This window comes from Dendrobates tinctorius, unplaced genomic scaffold (assembly GCF_039654945.1).
Source record: "Dendrobates tinctorius isolate UK_male_01 unplaced genomic scaffold, ASM3965494v1 ptg000281l, whole genome shotgun sequence".
Classification (NCBI taxonomy): domain Eukaryota; kingdom Metazoa; phylum Chordata; class Amphibia; order Anura; family Dendrobatidae; genus Dendrobates; species Dendrobates tinctorius.
In genome coordinates, this window is record NW_027361948.1 from 4,234,299 (window position 1) to 4,261,229 (window position 26,931).

At 44.0% G+C, this 26,931-nt stretch overlaps 1 long non-coding RNA gene across 1 annotated transcript in view; it reads right to left on the reverse strand.

The window, feature by feature from the left end:
- LOC141072617 (uncharacterized) overlaps nucleotides 1-25,048 on the reverse strand; it is a 129,677-nt gene extending 104,629 nt beyond the window's left edge. The window contains exon 1 of the long non-coding RNA XR_012226719.1: nucleotides 24,918-25,048. This is a non-coding gene — a long non-coding RNA (uncharacterized lncRNA). The remainder of the gene's footprint in view (nucleotides 1-24,917) is intronic.
- Nucleotides 25,049-26,931: the final 1,883 nt, after the last annotated feature.

Consider the following 26,931-nt stretch of genomic DNA (forward strand, 5'->3'; position numbering starts at 1 on the left):
ACACCCTCATAATCAGATCTCATCATAACATCCATCTGTTTAGCCCTTCCCTAAATTACTCAGCACTTCCTAAGTTACCATTTATTCATGAAAAAAAATGACATTCTTATATTAAAGTCTTAACTTACTTATATATTGAATGAAACTATTCACAGTTTTCATAAATAAAAACAGTTCAGTCCTTACTTTTTATACAATCCTTGAGCTTACTTTGTCTCTAGCTGAAAATGCACCACAATGAACTATGAAAGTAAAATTACCAAAACACATGAATATTATGAGCATAAAGTGACTAAGCAGTGATAGACTGGGGATAAATTTAGCTCATTCCCCTTTAAATTAGCTACAGTACTACATAACATATTTTTTTCCTTCCTGTTGCATTGTCTAAGATTAGAATTTTCTCTAAAAGTGCACTAAAATAATCATAAATAAATCACAAAATTGTTATTCTTATCCCCTTTTTAAGGTGGTGCAGGTGTGGTGTAGGAAGAACTACAGTTGCAGTCATAAGTTTTGAGACTGATACAAGTTTTGGTTTTCAAAAGTTTGCTGCTTCATTTGGTCCAATGTTTTTATGGTTATATAACTATGTTATGACTGCCAAAGTACATTCACACAGATAAAGTACAAACCAGGAAGATAAATACTTAAACTAGACAGGTCTCTGTTCAAACTAGGTAAAACCCTTCTATGATCCTGGTCTGTCCCTGCCTTTCAAGGGAACCTGTCTGTTTTGCCGCTATAAAATGCGGCCACTGCCTTTGGGGGCTTATCTACAGCATTCAGTAATGCTGTAGATAAGCCCCTGGTCTGACCTGGCAGGAAGAAAAACAAATTTTATTATAATCACCCGGGGGTGGTCCAGTCCGATGGGTATCGCAGGTCCCGGGTCCGGCGCCTCCCATCTTCATGCGATGTCATCATCCTGCTTGCTTCATGCCATGCTCCTGCGCAGGGATACTGAACTGAATACTGTAGATTAGCCCCAAAAGGCAGTGGCCGCATCTTATAGCGGCAAAACGAGGTGACAGGTTCCATTTAAGATAACACAATGGCAACCCCACTCAGCGGCGGCTTACCCTGACCTTACCAGCTCCAATGATAGCATCGCTGTGTGTGGCAGGCTGGAGACCATCGATCAGCAAGCTGGAGCTGGTATCCAAGGTAAACCGCGTGTAACTAAGCGCGCGCGTCACTTAGTTACCAGCTGTGTACCTTAGATACCAGCATGCTGGCGCTGGGAGCTGCACGGCATGGCATGCCACGCGGCACTTAGAAACCCGCTGTTTACCTTGGAATCCAGCTCCCAGTGCCAGCACACTGGTATCTAAGGTACACAGCGGGTAACTAAGCGACGCGCGCGCTTGTTACCCGTGTCGTCGCCCCACTATCTTTGTACCCCATATACCACACCATACCATCAATTATGGGTGTCAGGTCTGAGAATTCCTACATGAACAGTTTCCTGAAAAGTGAATTGGTCATCGTGGGCCAGTTAAATTGCCACCAAGTTCTCCCGATCTGACCCCCATAGACTTTTATCTTTAGGGTCATCTGAAGGCAATTGTTTATGCTGTGAAGATACGAGATGTGCAACATCTCAAACAATGGATACTGGAAGCCTGTGCAAGCATTTCTTCAGCGGTATTGCTATCAGTGTGTCAAGAGTGGGAGAATAGGGTTGCATTGACAATCCAACACAATAGGCAGGACTTTGAACACATTTTATAAATGGTCATAAACTTGTAAATAACTCATGAAAGAATAAAGTTATGTTAAAACCAAGCATATGACTGTTTTTCTTGTGAAATTCTCAATAAGTTTGATGTGTCACATGACCCTTTTCCCATTGAAAAAAATAAAGTTGGATCCAAAATGGCTGACTTCAAAATGGCCACCATGGTCACCACCCATCTTGAAAAGTTTCCCCCCTCCCATATACAAATGTGCCATAAACATGAAGTTGATATCACCAACCATTCCCATTTTATTTAGGTGTATCCATATAAATGGCCCACCCTATATAATCTTTATTTTTATTTATTTTTATTTTTTTTTATACAGCGCTAACATATTCCGCACACATTATTATCATCACTGTCCCCGATGGGGCTCACAATCTAAATTCCCTATCAGTATGTCTTTAGAATGTGGGAGGAAACCGGAGTACCCAGAGGAAACCCACGCAAACACGGGGAGAACATACAAACTCCTTGCAGATGTTGTCCTTGGTGGGATTCGACAACTGAGCCACCGTGCTACCCGATAGATAGATAGATAGATAGATAGACACTGCTCAAAAGAAATAAAGTGAACACTAAAATACCACATCCTAGATATCTCTGAATGAAATATTCCAGTTGAAAATTTTTATTCATTGCTTAGTGGAATGCATTCAGAACAATAAAACATAACAATTATCAATGTAAATCAAAATAAATATCCCATGGAGGTCTGGATTTGGAATGATACTCAAAATCAAAGTGCAAAATCAAATTACAGGCTGATCCAACTTTAGTGGAAATGCCTCATGACAAGGAAAAGATGCTCAATAGTGTGTGTGGCCTCCACATGCCTGTATGACTTTCCTACAATGCCTGGGCATGCTCCTGATGAGGCAGCGGATGGTCTCCTGAGGGATCTCCTCCCAGACCTGGACTAAAGCATCCGCCAACTCCTGGAAAGTGTGGTGCAACGTGACGTTGATGGATGGAGCAAGACATGATGTCACAGATGTGCTCAATCGGATTCAGGTCTGGGGAACAGGTGGGCCAGTCAATAGCTTCAATGACTTCATCTTGCAGGAACTGCTGACAGACTCCAGCCACATGAGGTCTGGCATTGTCCTGCATTAGGAGGAACCCAGGGCCAACCGCACCAGCATATGGTCTCACAAGGGGTCTGAGGATCTCATCTCGTTACCTAATGGCAGTCAGGCTACCTCTGGCGAGCACATGGAGGGCTGTGTGGCCCTCCAAAGAAATGAAACCCCACACCATTACTGACCCACTGCCAAACTGGTCATGCTGAAGGATGTTGCAGGCAGCAGATCGCTCTCCACTGTGTCTCCAGACTCTGTCACGTATGTCACATGTGCTCAGTGTGAACCTACTTTCATTTGTGAAGAGCACAAGGCGCCAGTGGTGAATTTGCCAATCCTGATGTTCCATGGCAAATGCCAAGCGTCTTGCACAGTGTTGGGCTGTGAGCACAACCCCATCTGTTGACTTCGTACACTCAGACCATCCTCATGAAGTCGGTTTCTAACCATTTGTGCAGACACATGCACATTTGTGGCCTGCTGGATGTCATTTTGCACAAAGGCTGAGGTAGTGGTCCTGCTGCTGGGTTTTTGCCCTTCTTCAGCCCCCTCCACATTTCCTGGTGTACTGGCCTGTCTCCTGGTAGCACATTCAGCCTCTGGACACTACACTGACAGACACAGCAAACCTTCTTGCCACAGCTCGCACTGATGTGCCATCCTGGATGAGCTGCACTACCTGAGTCACTTGTATGGATTGTAGAGTCCATCTCATGCTACCACGAGTGTGAAAGTACAACTGACATTTAAAAGTGAACAAAACATCAGCCAGAAAACATTGGTACTGAGATGTGGTCTTTGGTCCCCACCTGCAGAACCACTCCTTTATTGAGTGTGTCTTGCTAATTACCAATAATTTCCATCTGTTTTCTATTCCTGAAATGTAACGTGCTGCGGAATATGTCAGCACTATAGAAATAAAATTTATTATTATTATTCCATTTGCACAACAGCATGCGAAATTGATTGTCAATCAGTGTTGCTTCCCAAGTGGACAGTTTGATTTCACAGAAGTTTGATTTCCTTGGAGTTATATTCTGTTGTTTAAGTGTTCCCTTTATTTTTTTTGAGCAGTGTATACATATACAGGTGCTTCTCACAAAATTAAAATATCATCAAAAAGTTAATTTATTTCATTTTTGAAGAGGCAATATTAACAACATTAATTCTGTATTTTCTACTTTATTATTTAGATTAGTCATTATTACAAACAGACAACATTAACAGAAATAAACACTTGAAATAGATCATTCTGTCTGTAATAACTCTATATATCAGTTTCACTTTTTGTATTGAAGAACTGCAATAAATTAACATGTCAATTATTAAGCACAGTGACCAATCTAAATAATAAAGTAAAAAATACAGAATTAATATTCAGTTAATATTGCCTCTTCAAAAATGAAATAAAAAGTGATCAAAAATCATATTACCCCCAAATGGTTTAATTGAAAAGTATAACTTGCTCCACAATAAAACAAGACATCCCTTAGCTCTATCCATTAAATATAAAAAAAGTTATGACTCTTAGAATATGGCAACAAAAGAGCAAATGATTTTTTTAATTGTAATTATTGTGTAAAAGTAACAAAACACAAACAAAACAATTTAAATTTGGTATTAACGTAAATGTATTGAACCTCAGTAAAAAGTAATGCATTATTTATGCAGCATACTAAATATTGCATATTTTTAAGCAAAAAAGAGACAAAATTGCTTTTTTTAAAAATTCACCCTAGAAACAGTTGATGAAATGTAGTCAATAAGACTTACAGTATGTGACCCCAGGATGATGCTATTGGAAAATACAACTTGGCCCACAAAAATTAAGGCCATGGATACATAGCTCTAAAAATATAAAGGTTATGACTAGTGATGAGCGAATTGTTCAGAAAACGATCGCCAAACATAAGTTCGGCACAAATATGACACATTCGGATTCGTGATCGGAAACACAAGCAAAATTTTATAAAATCATGAAAAATTGTTAACATTCAGTAAAAGTGCAGGAAAATACTTGCGTTGCCACAAAAGTATTTTCAACACTTTAGCAACGATAATAGTGGTATATAATGAGCATTTGGCGCGTGTTTGATGAGGGGAAGGGGTTTGCAGAGCTCAGAGTTCTTGTAAACAGTCATTTTTTTGTCCTAACTCTATGTGTTCACATTGTGGCTAGACAATCAGGGCGCAGGAAACACCCACAATGTCCTGACACAATGGCTTGTGTTATTGGCTGCTGAAATCACATGTCACTCTCCCTATAAATAGCGGACATCTGGTTTTAGTGCCATTTTGACACTGTAACAGTGCAGAGAGGCTGCTCCTGTTGCTGCCACTGTTAACAGCAAGATTTTAGCTAGTTAGGCTACTTTCACACATCAGTTTTTTGCTGTCAGGCAGGATACGGCTATTTTTAGAAAAAACGGATCCGGCATAAATTTTGGAGAACTGTAGAAACGGATCCATTTTTCTGCTGGATCCGTCTAGCAGGTTATATCTGTTTCCAGGGGGCTGGCCAATTGGATCTGAGCATGCGCAGACTTAAAAAAACGGATCAGGTGGCTGGATCCGTCTTTTTCTGGATCCGGCGCATTCCGGCGCCCATAGACTTTCATTGTGGCAAAAAGCCGGAAGCGTCGGATCCGGCGCTTCCGGCTTTTTCGCCGGAGACAAAAAACGTTACAGTAGCCGTTTTTTCCAGACGCCGGAATGAGACAAGTAGCCGGATCCGGCAAAAACCGGATGAAACGCAATGCCATCCGGTGCTCATGCAAGTCAATGGGGAAAAACTGGATCCGGCATTGCATTTCGCCGGCTCCGGTTTTACAAAAAAAAGCCGGATCGCGCCTGACGGCAAAAAACTGATGTGTGAAAGAGGCCTTAGTTAGGCGGTTGTATATCAGTCAGATAGTGTAGCTAGCTAGTGTCCAGTGTGGCTGTTAAATTTACCTTCCAGCATTTTTTTTGCCCATTACTGAGGTCCATAGACAAAGCCAGAAGGGCACATATCCTACAAATGTGTTGTGCACTGCTTCTGTTGTGCTCCACGCACAAGTATAGCATTCTAATTAATATGTTTTCACTAGCTAAATGTGAAACAGTCTGCTGTATCCCACCTTATAATTTAGTGCTGTGGTGATATGAAACTGTCTGCAGCCCTAAGGCACATTAAAAAAATATATAATTTTTTCTGTTGCTAAATGTGAAACAGCCTGCTGTATCCCATGTTGTCATTTTGTGGTACTGATATGAACCTGTCAGCAGATCTAAGACACATTAAAAAAATTATAATTTTCTGTTGCAAAAAGTTAGACAACCCGCTATATCACATTTTGTCATTTTGTTGGGTTGAAATTAAGTTGTAGAGGCCTTATCCTTTGGCCACAAAAAATTCTTCTGTTCCTAGTTTCATACAGTAGGGGACCTGACTTTAAAATAGTTTGCAGCATCTAGTGTGTCATAGAGGCCTGATCCAAAGGCCACAAAAAAGTTATTCTGTTCCTAATGTCATACAGTAGGGGACCTGACTTTAAAATAGTTTGTAGCATTTAGTTTGTTATAGAGGCCTGATCCATAGGCCGCCAAAAAAATTATTCTGTTCCTAGTGTCATATAGTAGGGGATCTGACTTTAAAATAGTTTGTAGCATTTAGTAGATTATAGAGGCCTGATCCCTAAGCCACCAAAATATTCTACTGTCCCTAGTGTCATCAGTAGGGGACCTGACTTTAACCCCCTCATGACCCAGCCTATTTTGACCTTAATGACCTGGCCATTTTTTGCAATTCTGACCAGAGTCCCTTAAAGAGGTAATAACTCAGGAATGCTTCCACAGATCCTAGTGATTCTGAGAATGTTTTTTCGTGACATATTGTGCTTCATGTTAGTGGTAAATTTAGGTCAATAATTTTTGCGTTTATTTGTGAAAAATCCAAAATTTGGCAAAAATTTTGAAAATTTCGCAATTTTCCTATTTTGAATGTTTATTCTGTTAATCCAGAGAGTTATGTGATGCAAAATAGTTAATAAATAACATTTCCCAAATGTCTACTTACATCAGCACAATTTTGGAAACAACATTTTTTTTTTGTTAGGAAGTTATTAGGGTTAAAAGTTAACCAGCAATTTCTCATTTTTACAACAAAATTTACAGAACCATTTTTTTAGGGACCACCTCACATTTGAAGTCAGTTTGAGGGGTCTATATGGTTGAATATGCCCAAAAGTGACACCATTCTAAAAACTGCACCCCTCAAGCTGATCAAAACCATATTCAAGAAGTTTATTAACCCTTCAGGTGTTTCACAGCAGCAGAAGCAACATGGAAGGAAAAATGAACATTTAACTTTTTAGTCAAAAAAGATCTTTTAGCAACAATTTTTTTCTTTTCGCAATTGTAAAAGGAGAAATTAGACCCCAAAAATTGTTGTCCAATTTGTCCCGAGTATGCTGAAACCCCATATGTGGGGGGAACCATTGTTTGGGCGCACGGCAGGACTCGGAAGGGAAGGAGCGCCATTTGACTTTTTGAATGGAAAATTAGCTCCAATCGTTAGCAGACACCATGTCACGTTGGGAGAGTCCCTGTGTGCCTAAACTTTTTCCATTCAAAAAGCCAAATGGTGCTCCTTCCCTTCCGAGCCCTGCTGTGCGCCCAAACAGTGGTTAACCCCCACATATGGGGTACTATTGGACTCCAGACAAACTGGACAACAACTTTTGGGGTCCAATTTCTCCTGTTACCCTTGTGAAAACAAAAGATAAGTTCCTTGGGGGGTCTAGTTTCCAAAATGAGGTCACTTGTGGGGGGTTTCTACTGTTTAGGCACATCAGGTGCTCTGCAAACGTAACATGACGCCCCCAGTCCATTCCATCAAGTCGGCATTTCAAAACATCACTGCTTCCCTTCCGAGCCCCGACATGTGCCCAAACAGTGGTTCCCCCCACATATGGGGTACCAGCATACTCAGGACAAACTGGACAACAACTTTTGGGGTCCAATTTGTCCTGTTACCCTGTGTTACCCTGCGTTATAAACTTCTGTGAAGCACTTGGGGGTTCAGAGTGCCCAACACACATCTAGATAAGTTTCAAAAAGTCAAAAGGTGTTCCTTCCCTTCCGAGACCTGCCGTGTGCCCAAACATGGGGTAGGTGGTAATATTTGTGAATGCAGTAATGAACCAACATCACATCCTATGCAAAGTCAACTGACAACTTCTGTTACTGGACAGGCTACACCACTACCTTTCTTTGGCAGATGCACAGCGGTACGTCTTGTCGATGATGCCCAGAAAGAGAATGTACTCGAGTGGATGGCAAGCGCAGCTTCAAGTGGCCTCTCCTCCACCTCAACATCACACCCAGTAGAGTCCACAGAGGTGGCACCCAAATTCCCCTTGCTTCCCCCCTTGTCCCAACTCTCCCACCGTACAACTGGCTGTATGGAACCACAGATGGGTGAGTCTGAAGAGCTGTTCACACATTCTATGCCATGGTCATCAAAAGTGTACTCAAAAGCTTTGCAGAGTCAAGAGGAGGAAATCTGCACTGATGCTCAAAAACTTTTTTAGCTTGGATCTAGTGCAGGACGAAGTAGGGTCTAAACAGCATCCTGACCTTTGTCATCAGATGTTAACTCTTGGGGGAGGTGATCCTGATGAGACTCAGATATCAGAGGCTCAAGCGGACTGTGCTGTGCTGTCAGGGCAAGAAGAGGTGGAATCTGATACCACAGATGATGATGATGAGGCGTTAGATCCCAGTTGGCGTAAACATAGAGGCTCACAGCTGAGAAGGTCATCTGAGGAGGAACATGAGGAGGTTACATAGCGCCATACATCGCAGACACATAGTGATGCAGCCACGATGAGCAATGAATCCTCAGCCACAACTGTGCCTGTGACCAGCAGCGACCACAGCTCGCAGGGATGGCAAAGGTTGCTTAGCTTGGATTTTTTTGACACTGCAAAGAATGAACGAACTCACGCAATCTGCCAACTTTGCAAAAAAAACTGAGTTGAGGTACAAAGTGCAATAATTTGACTACTACATGTATGAACCTTCACATGCAGAATCAACATGTTTTACTGTGGGAATCCCACTGCGCAAAAATGCATACCAGCGGACCTCAACAACCATCAGCCGCTCCATCAATCGCATTTGCTTCTTCTTCCTCCTCCTCTGTAACCGTGCAAACTATTGAGATGCAGGTCTTCGACCGCAGAACCTCAGGTTCTTTATCTGCTCCAGTCATGCTGACTGAGAGCCTGACGTCAGCTGTAATGGAAGCGTACATGCCTGCTGTTTTTGACCAATCTCAGAGAATGAGCCCACCAAAAGTTTCTCGATCCACCATAACATCTCCTCCTGCACCTCTCTCATGGTCCAGCAGTTTGTCCGGTTCACTGTGCTACACAATCTCTCAGCACTGCAGCCAGCCCACGGTTCTGCAGTTGTGGTCACAAAAGATTCTTTCCTCCTACGCATGACAAAGCTAAGAGGTTGAACTCCACTATCGCCAATCTGTTGCCCACAGAAATGCTGCCTTTCCGCAAGCTGATGGCTGTCGAAGTCCCCCAGTACCAATTGCCCAGTCGCCATTACTTTTCTAAGAAAGCTGTGCCTGCGCAACACCAGCATTTCACAGACAACATCACCCATTCCTTGACTAAATCTCTGTCAGCCAGGGTGCATTTCACCACAGACACTTGGATGAGTAAGCATGGCCAAGGGCATTACATCTCGCAGAACCTGCATCCAGGGAAGGCCATGTCTGATAACGGTGCAAACCTGGTGGTGGCCCTATGGCTCACACATGGGCCTTTCATGGCTCATGTCCTCAACCTGGTGGTACAGTGTTTACTCTGCCACTATCCTGGCCTGGGTGAGCTGCACTAGAAAGCACGTAAGCTGTGTGCTCATTTCTGCCGTTCGCACCCCTCTGCTCATTACCTTGCATCGATACAGAGGTCTTTGTCCATGCCAGTTAACAGGTTGCTATGCGATGTGCCGTCACAGTGGAATTCCACTCTGCAAATGTTGCAGCGACTGTGGGAACAGCAACGAGCCTTGACGCGGTATATCATGTCATATAGCCTGGACCAACGCAGTATGGACGTGGTGCATATCACATTTACAGATTAAGGACCTCTGCACCCTTCTGCACAGTTTCGAAATGGCTACTAAGATGGTTAGAGCTGAGGATGCCATCATTAGCATCAATTTTCCAGCCATCAATATGCTGGAGCAGACTTTGAATAGCCTCCGGGAGGGAGATGGTGATCCCTGAAGAAGACGAGGAAGCAGAGGAGGATGCAGAAAGGATAACATTGTCTATAACTTTAAGACTGTTGTCACACGGGCAGGTGCCAAGGGAGGGTGGATTACTGCGATCTTGGGAGGCTGGTGATAACAGACAAACTGTTAACGAAGGTGCAAGATCCGAGGAACAAATGGAGGAGGAAGTGGTGATGGGTGAGCAGCTGTCAGATGAGGAGGATAATCCTATCAAAGACAGAACTCCTTGTGTTTCTTCCTTCTACTAATGTACCTATACCCGACATTGCCATTTCAGTGTGTGGTTCCACTATTACTCCCCAGCAACATTCCCACTGTCTTGGAGTCATACTTGACTTCAAGCTTTCCTTTGCCCCCCACATCCGATCACTGGCTCGCTCTTGTTATCTGCACCTCAAAAACATTTCTAGAATTCGACCTTTTCTTACTTTTGACTCCGCAAAAACTCTTACTGTTTCTCTTATTCATTCTCGTCTCGACTATTGTAACTCTCTTCTAATCAGTCTCCCTCTTACCAAATTCTCCCCCCTCCAATCTGTCTTGAATGCTGCAGCCAGGATCATATTCCTCGCCAATCGTTATACCGATGCCTCTACCTTGTGCAAGTCATTAAACTGGCTACCCATCCACTACAGAATCCAGTACAAACTTATTACCCTCACCCACAAAGCTCTCCATGTCTCAGCACCACCCTACATCTCCTCCCTTGTTTCAGTCTACCACCCTACCCGCGCCCTCCGTTCTGCTGATGACCTGAGGTTAGCATCCTCTATAATCAGAACCTCCCACTCCCGTCTCCAAGACTATACATGTGCTGCGCCAATTCTTTGGAATGCACTTCCCAGGCCAATACGATTAGTCCCCAATCCCCACAATTTTAAGCGTGCCCTGAAAACGCATTTATTCAGACTGACCTACCGCCTCAACACATTAACCTAATCTATCCCTGTGTGGCACAGCCAAAAGTTTTACCATAACCAGGTTCCCCGCATCATGTTCCCACATGCTTTATGTATCCATTAGCAATCTGTGTCTGTACTGTTACACACTTAACATTATGGCTGGTCCATACAATCAGGGCAATTGTTACCACCCACCTTTCGTGTCTACCTTTTTCCTCATAGATTGTAAGCTTGCGAGCAGGGTCCTCATTCCTCTTGGTATCTGTAATGTCTATCGTCTGTACATGTCCCCTCTGAAATGTAAAGTGCTGCGGAATATGTCGGCGCTATAGAAATAAAACTTATTATTATTATTATTATCCTCCCTTCTCTGTTATTTGTGGTTGGCAGTAGGGGACTGAGGAATCGAGCCTCATTGTTACCCAGCCACCAAAACAGCATATGCTTGGACCTCATGGTAGAGCCTGACATATGAGTGCCTTCTTGCTACACTATCTGCAACATGATCCTCGTATAGTTATGATTAGGAATAATGCTGACTACTGGGTTGCCACTCTGTTAGAGCCACATTATAAAACCAAATTTTGCCAGATGATTCACACCCTAAAAAGGGACCAGAGAATGCTGCAGTATCGAAACACGCTTTTACATAATCTTAAGAGAGCTTTTCCCCAAGACAGCAGTAAAGCACACAGTTCGCATCGCAGCTCTATGCTTCCATCCTCCAGCACATCAATTCGTCAAGGTCAAAACATTAGCAGCAGCAGTAATGGTGGAAGTGGAAGAAGCAATTTCTGTGAGTCGTTTGATACTTTTTTTTAAACCAACTCGTGCACTAGCACAACAAAGTCTAAGTCTTACACATAGTGAGCAAATGGAGAGGATGGTGGAAGAGTATCTAAAACTGAATATAAATACCACCAAGGAGGGTTTGGACCCTTTCATATTTTGGTCTTCCAAAATGGATGAGTGGCCTGAGCTCACCTCACACGCCTTGGAGGTTTTATCGTGCCTGCCAGACAGCGTTCTCTCAGAATGTGTCTTTAGCGCTGCTGGTGATGTCCTGATGGATAAGTGCACCCGGCTGTCCCCTGAAAGTGTAGACCGCCTAACTTTCATCAAGATGAACATGTCATGGATCTCCAAGGACTTTTGCACCCCAATCGCAGACTGTACAGACTAGGTGATATTGCATTCTTTAGTGTGATGCATTAATGTCACATAACTTCACTGTGATGTGATATCTTTAGTGTGGCTTCTGTGTCTGCTGTGGCTGCTGCTGATTTAAACAAATTTGTGGAAATGTAAACAGTCATGGTTGGTTTACATCTGCTGGGTTAGCTGTAGTGGAAGACGTCTCGGTCCCAATTATACTATTTCTATTCTCATGACAGTTATTCCACTTCAGTTGTGTCAGGCCCTCATTTTCTAAAATGTGAACACTCCTGGTTGGGTGTCCATCTATTGGATTGAGTGTAGTGTAAGACTTGTCAGTCCCTATTATACGATCTCTACTCTCGTAACATTGTTTCCACTTTGGTAGTGTCTGCCAGTAGTTTTTGGAAATGTGAACACTCCTGGATGGGTGTCCATGTGCTGGATTGGGTGTAGTGGAATACCTGTCAGTCCCTACTATACTATCTATACTGTGGTGAAATTGACGCCACTTTGGTGGTGTCTGCCAATAATATTTGGAAATGTGAACACTCCTGATTGGGTCTCCTTCATGCGTGTTGCCTAGTATCAGTAGGCCTCCGAGACTGTCAGGCCTCCACTTCCTTGGACTCAACTACCTGTGTTACTATCTTTAAATTTTTCTGACAATGGTAGTCTACAAAACTGATATTTGTGCCACTTGAGCGTGGCTCAGCATGAAAGCAGGTAGTGGTGTTGCATGTGCTATCAGGGCTCCCAGCAAAGGGGGCCTACACCAATCTCTCACCCACCTCATCTTCCTGTGACATTCAATTGAAAGCTGTAAATGCTGTCCCAGACCCTAATACATCATGCCTGGCCAGTTTGGACTGTGGGTGAATTGAGGCCACTTTACTAGTGTCGGTCCCTCATTTGATGTGTTTTGGCCGCATTTGGGGTCATTATAAGGTGTTGTGCATATGTTTGTTTTTGCCTCCCATTGAGCTGAATGGCGTTCAGTTATGTTCGGTGAACATTCAACAAATTAACCAATATCAGAGATCATAATCCGAACCGAACATTGAAATTGTTAGGAGTGGCGGAAGGCACGAAATAAAAATATAATTAAAGTGCCTTCGCCACTCGGGTTCCACCGTGTGGAAGCTGGAAAAACCGCAGCTAAGTGAAGGCAGAGCAGTCTGGCAGCAATGTGCAAAGGGTTAAACTACACCCAATTACACTAAGCAAGCTCTGTTACAATCAGAGAGGCTGCAAGCAAAAAACAAACACAGAAACGCTGAGTCTGTTTAAGGTCACAGACTCTCAGCGATGCACACGCGGTATTTATGGTCACAGGAGTAGCCTTAGACAGCAGGACTACTCCGTCTAGACCTACCGTAAAGACAAGTGTGCGTGGCGTCACAACTGCGAATGCCCAGCAGGACTGCAATGGCAGTGCGGCGATAATTGCGCCGCTGGCAAAACGCCGCTCTCACGCTGGCGCAATGCAGACGCTAAGCTGCTGAGATAGATGGAGCAAATGCGCGCTGGCGCTAGCGCTGCTACTGGCAGAACTCAAACACTCACACAGACGTAGGATCAGAGGAATGGGGGTTTCAAATGAGTCATTCACCAGTCCAAGCATCCATCAACAAACACACAGCAGCAAGTATGAATATACTAGCGCATGGCGGAAAAGCCATGCGCGCTTTTTATAATTAACGGGACCTTCCGGAAATCTCCAAGGTTCCAGGAAGAGCCAATGGGATTCGACACAGGACCTGAGCACCTGACTCCCGAACTCCAATGGGAGTTCGTCCCATGAGCATGCTCAGATGAGGGAACAAAGGACTTAGCCTCTGGAGAGAGTTGCCGCAGGGCAATCTCCTCTGCAATCTCCTCTGCAGCAGGGAAAGCGCAGGAGACTGCAGAATGTGAGGACCTAGATTTCAGCAAAGGAGAGGCAGAAATCTTACTCCTAACATTACCCCCCCTCCTAGGGCCCCCTCCTCCCTGAGCCCTCCAGACCATCAACCTGTGCCCTGTGGTGGCATAGGGCACAAACTCGTCTGAAGGCAAGCTTGGTGTCCTGGTAGGTGAGACGGTAAACCAGGACACCTGGACGGCATCAGTGGAGGCAAGATCACCAGGTTTCAGAAGAGACACCTGGGAAATGGCGGGAGCGGCCGATGCAACAGAGCTTCGCCGTGAGTTGGCGGCCGTCGCCACCCTCTGCCTAGGAAGGCTATCCTGAGCACATGAGGTGCATGCCTAAATAAATCTTTGATGTCCCGAGCCCTGTGCGGCCACCAATATGCACCGGCCAATAGCTTCGTGGTTTGCATATAGCCTCAATGGTTGTGCGCATTGGACACGTGTGCCCAGGTGAGAACCTGAGTCCTAAGATAAGGAGGGACAAAGGTCTCGACGACCGGTTCAGATTCCAAGCATTGCGGGGAGCTGGCTTCCTGAGAAGCAGCACACACATGGTAACAACTGCAAAAGGACTCTTGGGTCGGACCTGTATTAAAACCGGTGCGAGACACCTCCATGGGCTCTGGGGGCAGAACCTCTGGCTCAGGCAGCTCAAGAGGTTCAAAAAATTTGGGAGCCAAGCTAGCTCTCTGCTTGGAGTGAACCCGCTCCATACCGCGCTCCGAAAAACGGAGGTCGATAAGCGAGGAGACAGAAATTAGCTCCTCCTGGCTGGTGGGGACCTCTCTAGTTGATAGAGCATCCTTGACATGCTCCGCTAGCCCACGGCAAAAAACAGGGATAAGGGCTTTGTCGGACCACTCCAGCTCGGACGCCAGTGTCCGAAAACGGACGGCATACTTGCTAACTGAGAGCAACCCCTGAATCAGTGCGAGTAACTGCAGAGATGTGTCATGCGTGACCCCTGGGCCGAGGAAGACCTGCTTGATGGCTATTAACAGGTGTCCTGCGGTCCGTATCTCAGGATCACTGTGCTCCCATTCCAGAGCCTTGCCCGACAGTAGGGAAATAACAAATGCCACCTTGGCCCGTTCTGTGGGGAATTGCGCAGCCAGCAGCTTCAGGTGGATTGAGCACTGGCTGATGAAACCCCTACATGAGGCGCCATCCCCGGAGAACTTATCGGGTAACGGCAGGCGGGTGACTAAGTGCAAGGGTGGACACGGACATAAGGCCTACCGCATCAGTTAGAGCCTGTACAGCAGCATCCGTATCCTGTGCAGCGGCGAGAGCCTTCTCGAGGGTGAGTAACCGGTTCTCAAGCTGCCGTATGCACTGATTAAGTTGCTGCTGATCTGCCATCACTAGCCAGACCCTGCCGCTAGTATAATGTTAGGAGTGGCGGAAGGCACTAAATAAAAATATAATTAAAGTGCCTTCGCCACTCGGGGTCCACCATGCGGAAGCTGGAAAAACCGCAGCTAAGTGAAGGCAGAGCAATCTGGCGGCAGTGTGCAAAGGGTTAAACTGCACCCAATTACACTAAGCAAGCTCTGTTACAATCACAGAGGCTGCAAGCAAAAACCAAACACAGAAACACTGAGTCTGTTTAAGGTCACAGACTCTGTGATGCACACGTGGTATTTATGGTCACAGGAGTAGCCTTAGACAGCAGGACTACTCCGTCTAGACCTACCGTAAAGACAAGTGTGCGTGGCGTTGCAACTGCGAATGCCCGGCAGGACTGCAATGGCAGTGCGGCGATAATTGCACCGCTGGCAAAACGCCGCTCTCACGCTGATGCAATGCAGACGCTAAGCTGCTGAGATAGATGGAGCAAATGCACGCTGGCACTAGTGCTGCTACTGGCAGAACTCAAACACTCACACAGACGTAGGATCAGAGTAATGGGGGTTTCAAATGAGTCATTCACCAGTCCAAGCATCCATCAACAAACATACAGCAGCAAGTATGAATATACTAGCGCATGGCGGAACAGCCATGCGCACTTTTTATAACGAACGGGACCTTCCGGAAATCTCCAAGGCTCCAGGAAGAGCCAATGGGATTCGACACAGGACCCGAGCACCTGACTCCTGAATTCCAATGGGAGTTCGTCCCATGAGCATGCTCAGATGAGAGAACAAAGGACTTCGCCTCTGGAGAGAGTTGCCGCAGGGCAATCTCCTCTGCAATCTCCTCTGCAGCAGGGAAAGCGCAGGAGACTGCAGAATGTGAGGACCTAGATTTCAGCAAAGGAGAGGCAGAAATCTGACTACTAACAGAAATTTTCGCTCATCTCTAGTTATGACTAGGGATAAGTGAATTGTTTTGGATAAGTCCTTATCCGAATAGCTATAGCGCTTACCGAACAGCTGCACCGGCGGGAACCAGGATACCTGCAGCGCTCCCGATAATCAGGTGTTCATCGCCGCAGCTCCATGTGTCATTGCTGTGTGAGAGTCACAACTCATGCATAGAGAGCCCAACAAACAGGCTTTACATGCATGTGTTTTGACTGTCACACAGCCTCGACACATGCATCTGTGGCGCCGAACAGCTCATTATCGGGAGCGCTCCAAGTATCCGAGTTCCCATGCAGCTATTCCTTAAGCGCTATAGCTATTCGGATTTAATGGGTTAAATCTTAAAATGATTTTAAGCAGTGCCAGCTTATTTCTTACATAATAAATTTGCCAATAAGATCATAATTTTAAGATTAGCAAATATAATATGCCATAGTGGTATCTATAAAAGTACATCCACATGCATTAAAGGAATATTCCCATCTCCAAAATCCTATCCCTTTATGTAATAGGTATAATAATAATATTAGCAAATATCTTCAGTTAGAAAGGTAGCATAGTTGCTCTGAATCACTATGTCACTTACCCCATATAGGACATTGCAGTAGCTTAGGTATCCATGGTTACGACCACAAACAACTAGCTAGGTGACTGTCACTATGTGCATGGTCATAACCATGGACACCTAAGCTACCATAATTCCCCCCACTTGGGGAAAGTGACATATCGAATCAGAAGAACTGTACTACATTTCTCATTGGATGTAGTGTATTTGCTAATATTCTTATTATCATACCTGCTTCATAATGGGATAGGATCTTGCAATGGGAAAACCCCTTTAACCCCTTCTCAACATGGTGATTTTCCAATTTTGCACTTTGTTTTTTTCCTTACCTTCTCCCAAGAACCATAACTTTTTATTTTGATGGTCATGAAATTGTGCCATAAAATGCAATTCCTTTTAGGGATTTGTTTATATAGCATTCAGATGGCAACATAATTCTCAAGGTCACCACAATTACGACGACAGCAAACATGTATCGCATAAAATTGGAAATTCGGAAGAAAGAAATCTTGCTTGTGTCACCACTTTAGGACACCTGAAACGTTTTAATGTTTTGGTCAGTGGAGTTATGTGAGGGCTTGTTTTTTGTGTGCTTTTTTTCTAATAACTTTATTCTGTATTTTACATTAAAAATTTAATTACTGTATATACTCGAGTATAAGCCGACCCGAGTATAAGCCGAGGTACCTAATTTTGCCACGGAAAACTGGGTAAGCTTATTGACTCGAGTATAGTAGGCCTCATCACAGGAAGAGATGAAAGAGATTACAGAGATACTAACCAAGCTTTTGTGGAGTGGTGTCAGAGGAACCACCTTAAGGTACTGTCACACTTAGCGATGTACCAGCGATCCCGACCAGCGATATGACGCTGTCAGGATCGCTGGTACATCGCTAAGTGGTCGCTAGTGAGCTGCCACACAGGCAGATCTCACCAGCGACATAGCAGGGGACGGGGATCGCTACTTACCTGTCAGACGCGGCGATCCTGCGTCCTCCCGCCCGGCTCCACGCGTCGCTTGTCGTCACAGCAGGAAGCGCCGCAGGAAGCCGACGACGAGAAACAGTCCTGAGCGTTCTCGCGCGATCAGCGATAACCAGCGGGGGAGCCGGTCGTAGGTAAGTATCACACACACAGATATCGCTAGCAATATCGCTATAACGTCACTAGTTATAGCGATATTGCTAGCGAAAGCTCTTAGTGTGACAGGCCCTTTAGGATTAATTCCGGGAAGACCAAGGAATTGGTGGTGGACTTTCGCAAGGGTAAAAATCCACCAGTAGTGGTGAACATTCAGGGAAATTACATTGAGATAGTCGACACCTATAAGTACCTTGGTGTGATCCTCAATAATAAGCTTGACTGGGCCCATCACTTGGATGCAGTGTACAGGAAGGGCCACAGTTCGCTTTATCTGCTCAGAAGGCTGAGAGCCTTTGGAGTTAGGGGGGCACTCCTTGCATCCTTCTTCAACTCTGCTGTGCCATCAGTCATCTTCTTTGGTGTGGCGTGCTGGGGTAGTGGCATATCAACCAGGGACAGGTATAGGCTGGACAAACTGATTAGAAGGGCCAGCTCTGTCCTGGGATGCCCCCTTGATCCAGTTCAGGAAGTAGGCGACAGGAGGATACTGGCCAAAGTGAGCTACATGGTGCAGAATGATTCCCATCCCATGCATGAGACCGTGACAAAGATGTGCAGTACTGTCAGTGACCGGCTACTTCATCCTAAATGTGAGAGGGAGCGCTATCGAAAGTCCTTCCTTCCTGCTGCAGTTAGGCTGTATAACCAGCACTGTCCAAAACGGAGAACGACCCAAACAGTGAACTGATAGATCCAAAGTTGTGATAGTCCGGTTATATCTTTTTTTTTCGTATATGTACCTACCTACTGTCAATGTAATGCCTTTATGCATCTGTATCTGTACTTGTTCCTGCCTTGCTGCTGTAATGCTCTGAATTTCCCCATGGTGGGACGATTAAAGGATTATCTTATCTTATCTTATAAGCCGGATATGCATGGTCTGCTCTGTGTGGCTCTCCCCCCTCCCAGTATGCATGGCTCAACTCCCCCATCCAATCCTTCTATGTACACTCCCTGACAGAAGTTATGTCGCTTATCTATGTTATGTAAATAAAAGCTTATAACCTGACATTAAATTCATCCATTGGTTGTATAAATTATTCTTTTGAAACCTGAAACCCTCTGAAATGTGGTTTAGGTTAAGAAAATAAATTGGCATCAATGCAGAAATATTGATCATTTAATGGGCACAGAATGGTCAGATTTTGGCAAGACAAAAGTTTTGTCCCCAGGTCATATAATGCACACAATCCTAGTTTACATCCTCACCTGTGCTCAGTAAATGATCGGTTAATTAGTGGGTGTGTATAAAAAGAAATCCAGCACACCAGACCTTCACTTGAGCTGCATCTTGAGCTCTGACAACATGCCAAAAATCCACTGGGTCGCCCTCCCAGGGCTGTGGGGTACTCGGTACCGGGCCGGTGTCGGGGGAAAGGTGTCACAGCGGTGGTAACCCGGTCCGTGGCCCTGGGTGCCAAATCAATGGTGGTTTGTGATATAGTTTATGTGATAGTTCGTGACGCCACCTGTGGTGTTTGGCAAGCAAGATGTTAAGCCAAGGCTGCGTGCAGATCCTCTGGGGCTGATGGTGTGTTGCAGCATAGATGGTGTAGCTCCCCACAGGTGAAGCTGTAACCCCAGGGCAGTGTAATGGCAATAGATGAGAATAGGCGCAGGCGGTGTGAGGTATGCTGGTACCCAGAAGTAACAGTGCTGACGGTGTTAGCGCACAAATGAATGGAAGACACCAGGGCTTGCAGTTCCAAAGCTTTACTCACAGTCCATGGTACACACTGGTGCCTGCCTCCGTGCCGCGTCCTACGGGCAGAGACTCAACCTCCCGGGCAAGTCAGGATTCTCCTCTCCAACATGTACCTTTCCTGAACGACTCCTCTATTGCGCCTTAAGGTGTGAAGAGCTCCAGTACTGTAGTACTCTGGAGTTCCTCCTGTCAGATGTTCCTAACCACTCTACTTGTATGGCAGACAGCTGTAGCCTCTCTCGGGGACTCCATTCTCCAGAGTCCTGGCTCTCTATTCAGTTGCTGTTGTGCCCCAAGTCTTAGATGGGAGTAGTGCATTTACAGCCAACTACTCCACCAGTGTCTGCTGCAGAACCATAAGTGCCCATACAACCTCGGGGACCGGGCCCCAGCTTTGCGCTGAGAACCTATAGGCAGGGTTCCTCTTCCAACCCACGTCTCCTCTCTGTTCTCCTACTCCTTTGTTCCGCACTGTTCTTTCTCTCTCTTATGGAAGCTTAGGTTGCAGTTCTATGTCTTACTCCTTCTGTTCCTTTCCCGTGCCAGTTGGCTCAGATCACTGAGGCAGCTTCAGCACTCCTTCCTCCATCCCTTCTTCCAGGGATCCCCACTCCTCCCGAGTGGCTTCCTTCCTCACTGACCTTCTGTCAGACTGACCTGTAATTCTAAACCTTCCGCATCTTTTATATGGATCTCAACTCCACCCACCTCCCAGCACATCCAGTGTTCCAAGCAGGGAACCACCAGAGGTGCTCTGCTAGTCTCTAAGCACTGAGCCGCACTGTGGTTGTGCAGAACTACCCTGTTGTGTGGGGTGCGAGTGTTGGAGTGTGGAAAGGAGTTCCCAACTTACCTAGGTGGTGGGGCACTACACCTTAGGAGAAAGTGCAGTAACTCTGTGGCGACTGAGCCTCAGGGGCGCCACACCACCCTGTGACCAAAGCCTGGATTATCAAGAGGCTGAAGACCAGATCCACTGCAGAGGTGGCTGGCACCTTTAATGTGTCTCAGCGTCAAGTACAAAGAATTAAAAAAAAATTCAAAGACTGGAGATGTGTTTGACAAGCCCAGGTCCGGCAGACCCCACATGACAACTGCTCAGGAGGAACGTTTGTTGGTTGGAAAATCCAAAGCCAGCCCCTCTTCCACTGCAGCAGAGCTCCAACAGACCAGGTCACCTCAAGTCCCTGTGTCAACTAGAAAAGTTTGTAGGATTCTGTCTCGAAATATCCTCCATGGTCGAATCAGTGCCAAGAAGCCAGCACTAAACAAAAGGTAAATAAAAAACCGTGTGGCATTTGCAAAGTCCCACAGCCTGCTAAACAGATGGACGCTGGAAAAGTGGCAGAAGGTGGATTTCTCTGATGAATCTTCAGTAGAATTACACCACAGCTGCCGCAAATACTGCAGGAGACCTACTAGAGCCCGTATGGATCCAAAATACAAGAAGAATTAGCTACCTCTTATATTCCAAATCATAAAAGGGGTCAAATTCTGCAGCAGGATGGTGCTCCATCTCATACATCCATCTCTACAACAAAGTTACTCCAGGCAAAAAATATCAAGGTGCTCAAGGAGTAGTCAGCCCAGTCACCAGACATGAACATCATTGAGTATGTATGGGGTAGGATGAAAGAGGAAACTTGGAAGACAAAGCCAAAGAATCTAGATGAACTCTGGGAGGAATGTACGACTGCATTCTTTGCTATTCCTAATGACTTCATTAATAAATGGGATGAATCATTGTTGAACCGCATGGATACAGTACTTCATGCTCATGGAAGTCACACAAAATATTAAATATGACGCTAATAGCACCACAACTTAATTCACCAATGTTATGCAACATATATTTGTATTTTAAGTTAATTATTTGTTTGAATATCACATTACTTTCTGTGGCCGACAAAACTGTTGTCTTGCCAAAATCTGACCATTCTGTGTCCATTAAATGATCAATATTTCTGCATTGATGCTAATTTATTTTCATAACCTAAACCACATATCAGAGGGTTTCAGCTTTCAAAAGAATAATTTATACAACCAATGGATGAATTTAACGTCAGGTTATAAGCTTTTATTTACATAACATGGAAAAGCGACATAACTTCTGTCAGGTAGGGTATGGCTCAGCTCCCTGTCCTTCCCCATCCTCCTTTCTGCTCCCCCGTCCTTTGTGCTCCCCCGTCCTCCTCTGTGCTCCTTAGTGCTTCCCCGTCCTCCTCAGTGCTTCGCTGTCCCCCTCATTGCTTCCCCATCCTCCTCAGTGCTGCCCAGTGCACCTCAGTGCTTCCCCGTCCTCCTCAGTACTTCCCCCGTCCTCCTCAGTGCTTCCCCCGTCCTCCTCAGTGCTTCCCCCCCGTCCTCCTCAGTGCTTCCCCCCCGTCCTCCTCAGTGCTTCCCCCCCGTCCTCCTCAGTGCTTCCCCCCGTCCTCCTCAGTGCTTCCCCCCGTCCTCCTCAGTGCTTCCCCCCGTCCTCCTCAGTGCTTCCCCCCGTCCTCCTCAGTGCTTCCCCCCGTCCTCCTCAGTGCTTCCCCCCGTCCTCCTCAGTGCTCCTCTATAATACTCACCCTCCTCGTACCATCGCTGAACCTGTCTGCATCCTCCATTGTCCTGGGGCCGGCGGCTTCTTCCTGTGTTGAGCGGTCACGTGATACCGCTCATTAAGGTAATGAAAATGCCTCCACGCCAATGGGAGTGGAGTCGCGTCCATATTCATTACCTTAATGAGCGGTACCATGTGACCGCTCAACACAGGAAGAAGCTGCCGGCCCTGGGACTACAGATGATGCAGGGACGTTCAGTGATGGCACAAGGAGGGTGAGTATGATGTCCCAGCCACTGGCTCTGGCCACCGCTCCCCCTAACACGCTGGCTTTCTGCACAATGACGCGTGTATAAGCCGAGAGCTGAAAATGTGCTGAAAATCTTGGCTTATACACAAGTATATACGGTAAGTAATAAGAGGCATAAATATAAAATGTTAGTGCCTAACCCAAAGACTGACTCACGAGGTCTTTTATTTAGAGTAAGCCAATAGTCATTAAAACGGATTTAAAAGTCTTATTTCCCCACATAAATAGATGAATATCAATCCTACATAATATGATTTGATATCATCTCATTTAGAAAAGAAGTCCAAGCCTTCAAGTTAGATAAAATATCTGTACCAAAGGAAATATTACAGACTGCGGTGCAAACAACCGATAATGTTAGCGATATCAGATGTGGCATCATTGTAAGCACAGTATAAAGGCTTACAGAGAATCTGATGGAGAAGAGGATATTGAGGAGGAGGTGTCTGCTTTACAAAAGTGCAGATCACTGAAGAGCAAATTTCTACATTTGTTCAAAAGTGAAGAAACAAGCTGAAGTATTTCTGACCATTATCTAAGCTGTGGAGAAAAACAAATTTATTCTGCTAATGCAGACACAAAACAACCACTGGATTGCCTCTATTTCAGAAGAAGTACTTTAACGTCTTCACAAGGGACAGAATGAAAACCAGTTCTAATAGTACCATTTTTCCATTACCTAATTCTGCACTATAATGAGTGAATACAACAGCAGAAATTGAATATATAATGCTGAGGTTTCCTGGCTTCGTTTTATCACTTACATCTCACACACAATAGATATATTGCAGCAAACACTATTGTAGTCTGTACATTTTAGTTGTCAATTTTTGAAGATATCCTGGGTAGATTTCTTGACTTCTGTGGGATTTAGATCAAAACTCTAACAGGCCATGCTTTCCAGTTTATCATTATTTGGCCTTTGTGTAAATCTCCCTCTTTACCAGGATTGCCAAGCCATGATAATTCTTCTACCATGCTTGACCGAAAACATGACACACTTTTCTAGAGGTCTTTGATGTTAACTCTGACGCATTTTTTCTCTTGTGCACTTGTGTAGTTTGGTACTCTGCATTTTTTTTTTTGCATTTTTCTTAGTTAGGTCTTGTTACCCCTTCTCCTAAAATACAATGGTGCAAGTAAGGGCCTGATTTATCACTGCATTTTCCCCTGTTATTTTTTTTAGGTAAATACCTCTCAATTGGTGACTTTTTTATTTACGATAAATTTCACCAAACAATTTGCACCTGTTTTAGGGTTCGTTCACACTGGCGTATATTCTATCATGTGACAGAATTGGGCAGATTATGCTGAAGACACCATGCTCAAACTATGTCAGAGTTTGTGCCAAGTGTCTTCTGAGTGTTATCATAGTACACATTGAGTGTTTGGTGAGTTTTTTACCCCAGTATTTGTAAATCAAAATCAAGAATGGAACAATCAGAGGAAAAGCATAATAGAGACATTTGCACCCCTTCTGTATTTATCACCCACTCCTGGTTTTGGCTTACAAAATACTGGGGTAAAAAAACTCACCAAATACTGAATGTGTGCATGGGCCCTCACTCACAGCATGCTGTGAATGTTTTTTCTCACTGAAACTGCATGATAAAATTATTGCAGCTCTGCACTGCCCCATAGTATAATATTGGTCCGAGTAATATTCGATAAAACATCAGATAGTGCAGATAGCACACGGCAGTGTTAGACATCAGTGTGAGCGAGTCTTTAATTTTGCCTTTTTCTTAGCTATTTTTTTTGTCTGACTTTTCCAGATTTTTTTTACCAATACATCAAATGCAGCTCTTCTAAAGTCATAACATTTTGTGCAAATGCACTCAAATCTCTTCACTGGACTGCTTTAATGTACGACAGTTGTTCAGTTGCAATTTTTGTGCTAAAAAATGGGGTTTTTTTGCAATACAGGTCATAGACTAATTTTTAAAACAATAAAAGAGCACTTTTATTCATGAAAAGTGACTCAAAAAATGTAAATAATGAATAAGCACCTAAATCTTCACTGGCAATCTGATGCATATAAGGCCGGGGTCACACTAGAGAGGAATGATCCCGGCAAAGAGCAAACAGATGAACGGCATACTAGGGCACACAAATCACCACATTAACAGACGGAGCTATTTATCTGAAGTATTGCGGCATATAATTCAGTCAAAAAATGGAGGTGCTTGCATGAAAAAACATGAATATTTCAATGTGAAGCAAAAAAAGAAGAAATATGCAGCACTCACCGATGTAGCTGAAAAACTGTGAGTCTTTATTTCACACTATTTCCATCAAATGTGTGGACATGCAGGACGTGGAGGAATGCTAGGGGAGGGAGGTGCCGGACAACGGCCGTTTCGCAATTACTCGCTTCTACAGGTCCAGGTGAGGGGATTAGCTAAAGGTCATTCCCTTTATAGGATCACAGACCTTACTAATTAACATACATAACAAGTTGTGAAACAAACATTTACAAAAAATGAAATGTATAGTTATACAATATACAGAGTGCAAGATACTAGTAAAGAATAAATCTTTCCATATCGATTTACAAGATAATCTATATTTTTACAATATCATAGGGAGATTATAATCTAAATAACTTTACATACAATTTTTTAAATAACATTTTTTATAAAAATACTGATAGATCGATCCGGTCATTTAGTCCCAAAGGACCTTGTGCGTTCGCTTTCAGGATCCATTTTGCTTCTTGTTGCAATAAAGCTTTGTCATGGTTACCTCCTTGAGGTGGAAAATTGACCTTTTCAATCCCTGCAAAACTCAAAATTTCTGGGTTAGCTTTATGCACATCTTGAATATGCTTAATTAATCGCAGTGAGCCCTTTCCTGATGTAATAGATCTATAGTGTTCACCAAAACGTATCGTAAGTGGTCTTATAGTTTTTCTAATATAAAAATAACCACATGGACAAAAAATAATATAAACCACGAATTTAGTTTGACAAGAAATGTAGTTTTGTACCTTATGTTCAATAGAGCCAAAATGTATAGAATTCCCTGTCAGATGAAGATGACAGTATTTGCAGTGACCACATTTATGATTTCCTTTTATTGATAAATCTCGTAGCCAATTTTTTTGAGGAGGATGAAGTCTATGATGTACTAATGAATCACCTATATTATGTGCCCTTTTGTATGCAAATTGAGGAACTAATTTACCATCTGTGTGTAAGGTTTTTTCTGCATCAATGAGATGCCAGTGTTTTCTCACTGCTGCTTGTATTGCTCTATCCATTGCACTATGTTTGAAACAAAAATTAAATTTTTTTGTAGGTTTGACTACACTATTTAATTTTTTAAATTAATTCTTTAATAAATCCATCTGAGAAAATTTTTTTACCCTTTCATATGCTTCATTTAATAAAGTCATAGGATATCCCCTTTGCAAAAACGTTGTTTCAGCTCAGAAATTTGTTCATTAAAAATGGTTTCATCATTATTCAGTTTTCTTACTCTTAGCATTTGACTATATGGAAGTCCCTTTTTAGTGTGTAATGGGTGAGCACACTAGAGAGGAATACGGATGAGTGAGAGGCGTTAAAAGCACGCATTACACATGGACAAATGATTCTCTATGGGGCAGCTCCCAACAGCCGTATATTTCTCGTCCATATTCTATGGTCCGTGCCAATCGCAGCATGCTGCGATTGTCAGCGTACTACGCCCGTAGTACGCCAATGAAAGTCTATGAGTGCGCTAAAAATACGCATTACACACGGACCACACATGTGACTTGCGAGAAATACGCACCCGGTGTCTTTTAGAAAAGCCGGCAATTCAGTGCGCGATACAGTAAACTCACACTGACAGGTTTAATAAAGAAATGAAAGAATAGATATATACACATAGAATGCATATATATATATACATGTCATTGTGACACACATATATATATTTATATTTCACAGAGTTCTTCATAGCAGAATAGCTGTTAATTAAATTGCCGGCTTCTATCAAATCATTCCCCAACCCGACATGAAATGACTCATGGTTTACATTCAGTAAAGCATTTCATTTCATGTTCTTTTATATGTCCCTGACTAATAATTAGATGAGGGTTTGTGTGCAAAATTTGGGAGTTGTAGTTGTTATTTTAAGGGGTTAATTCATTGTTAAAAAATGCGTGGGCTTCCCATTGCCCTACAGTGGTGGCGAGTGGGTTAATCTAACAAAGGGTTAATGTCACCATTCGATTGTAAGGTGACATTAACCCTTTGTTAGATTAACCCATTCGCC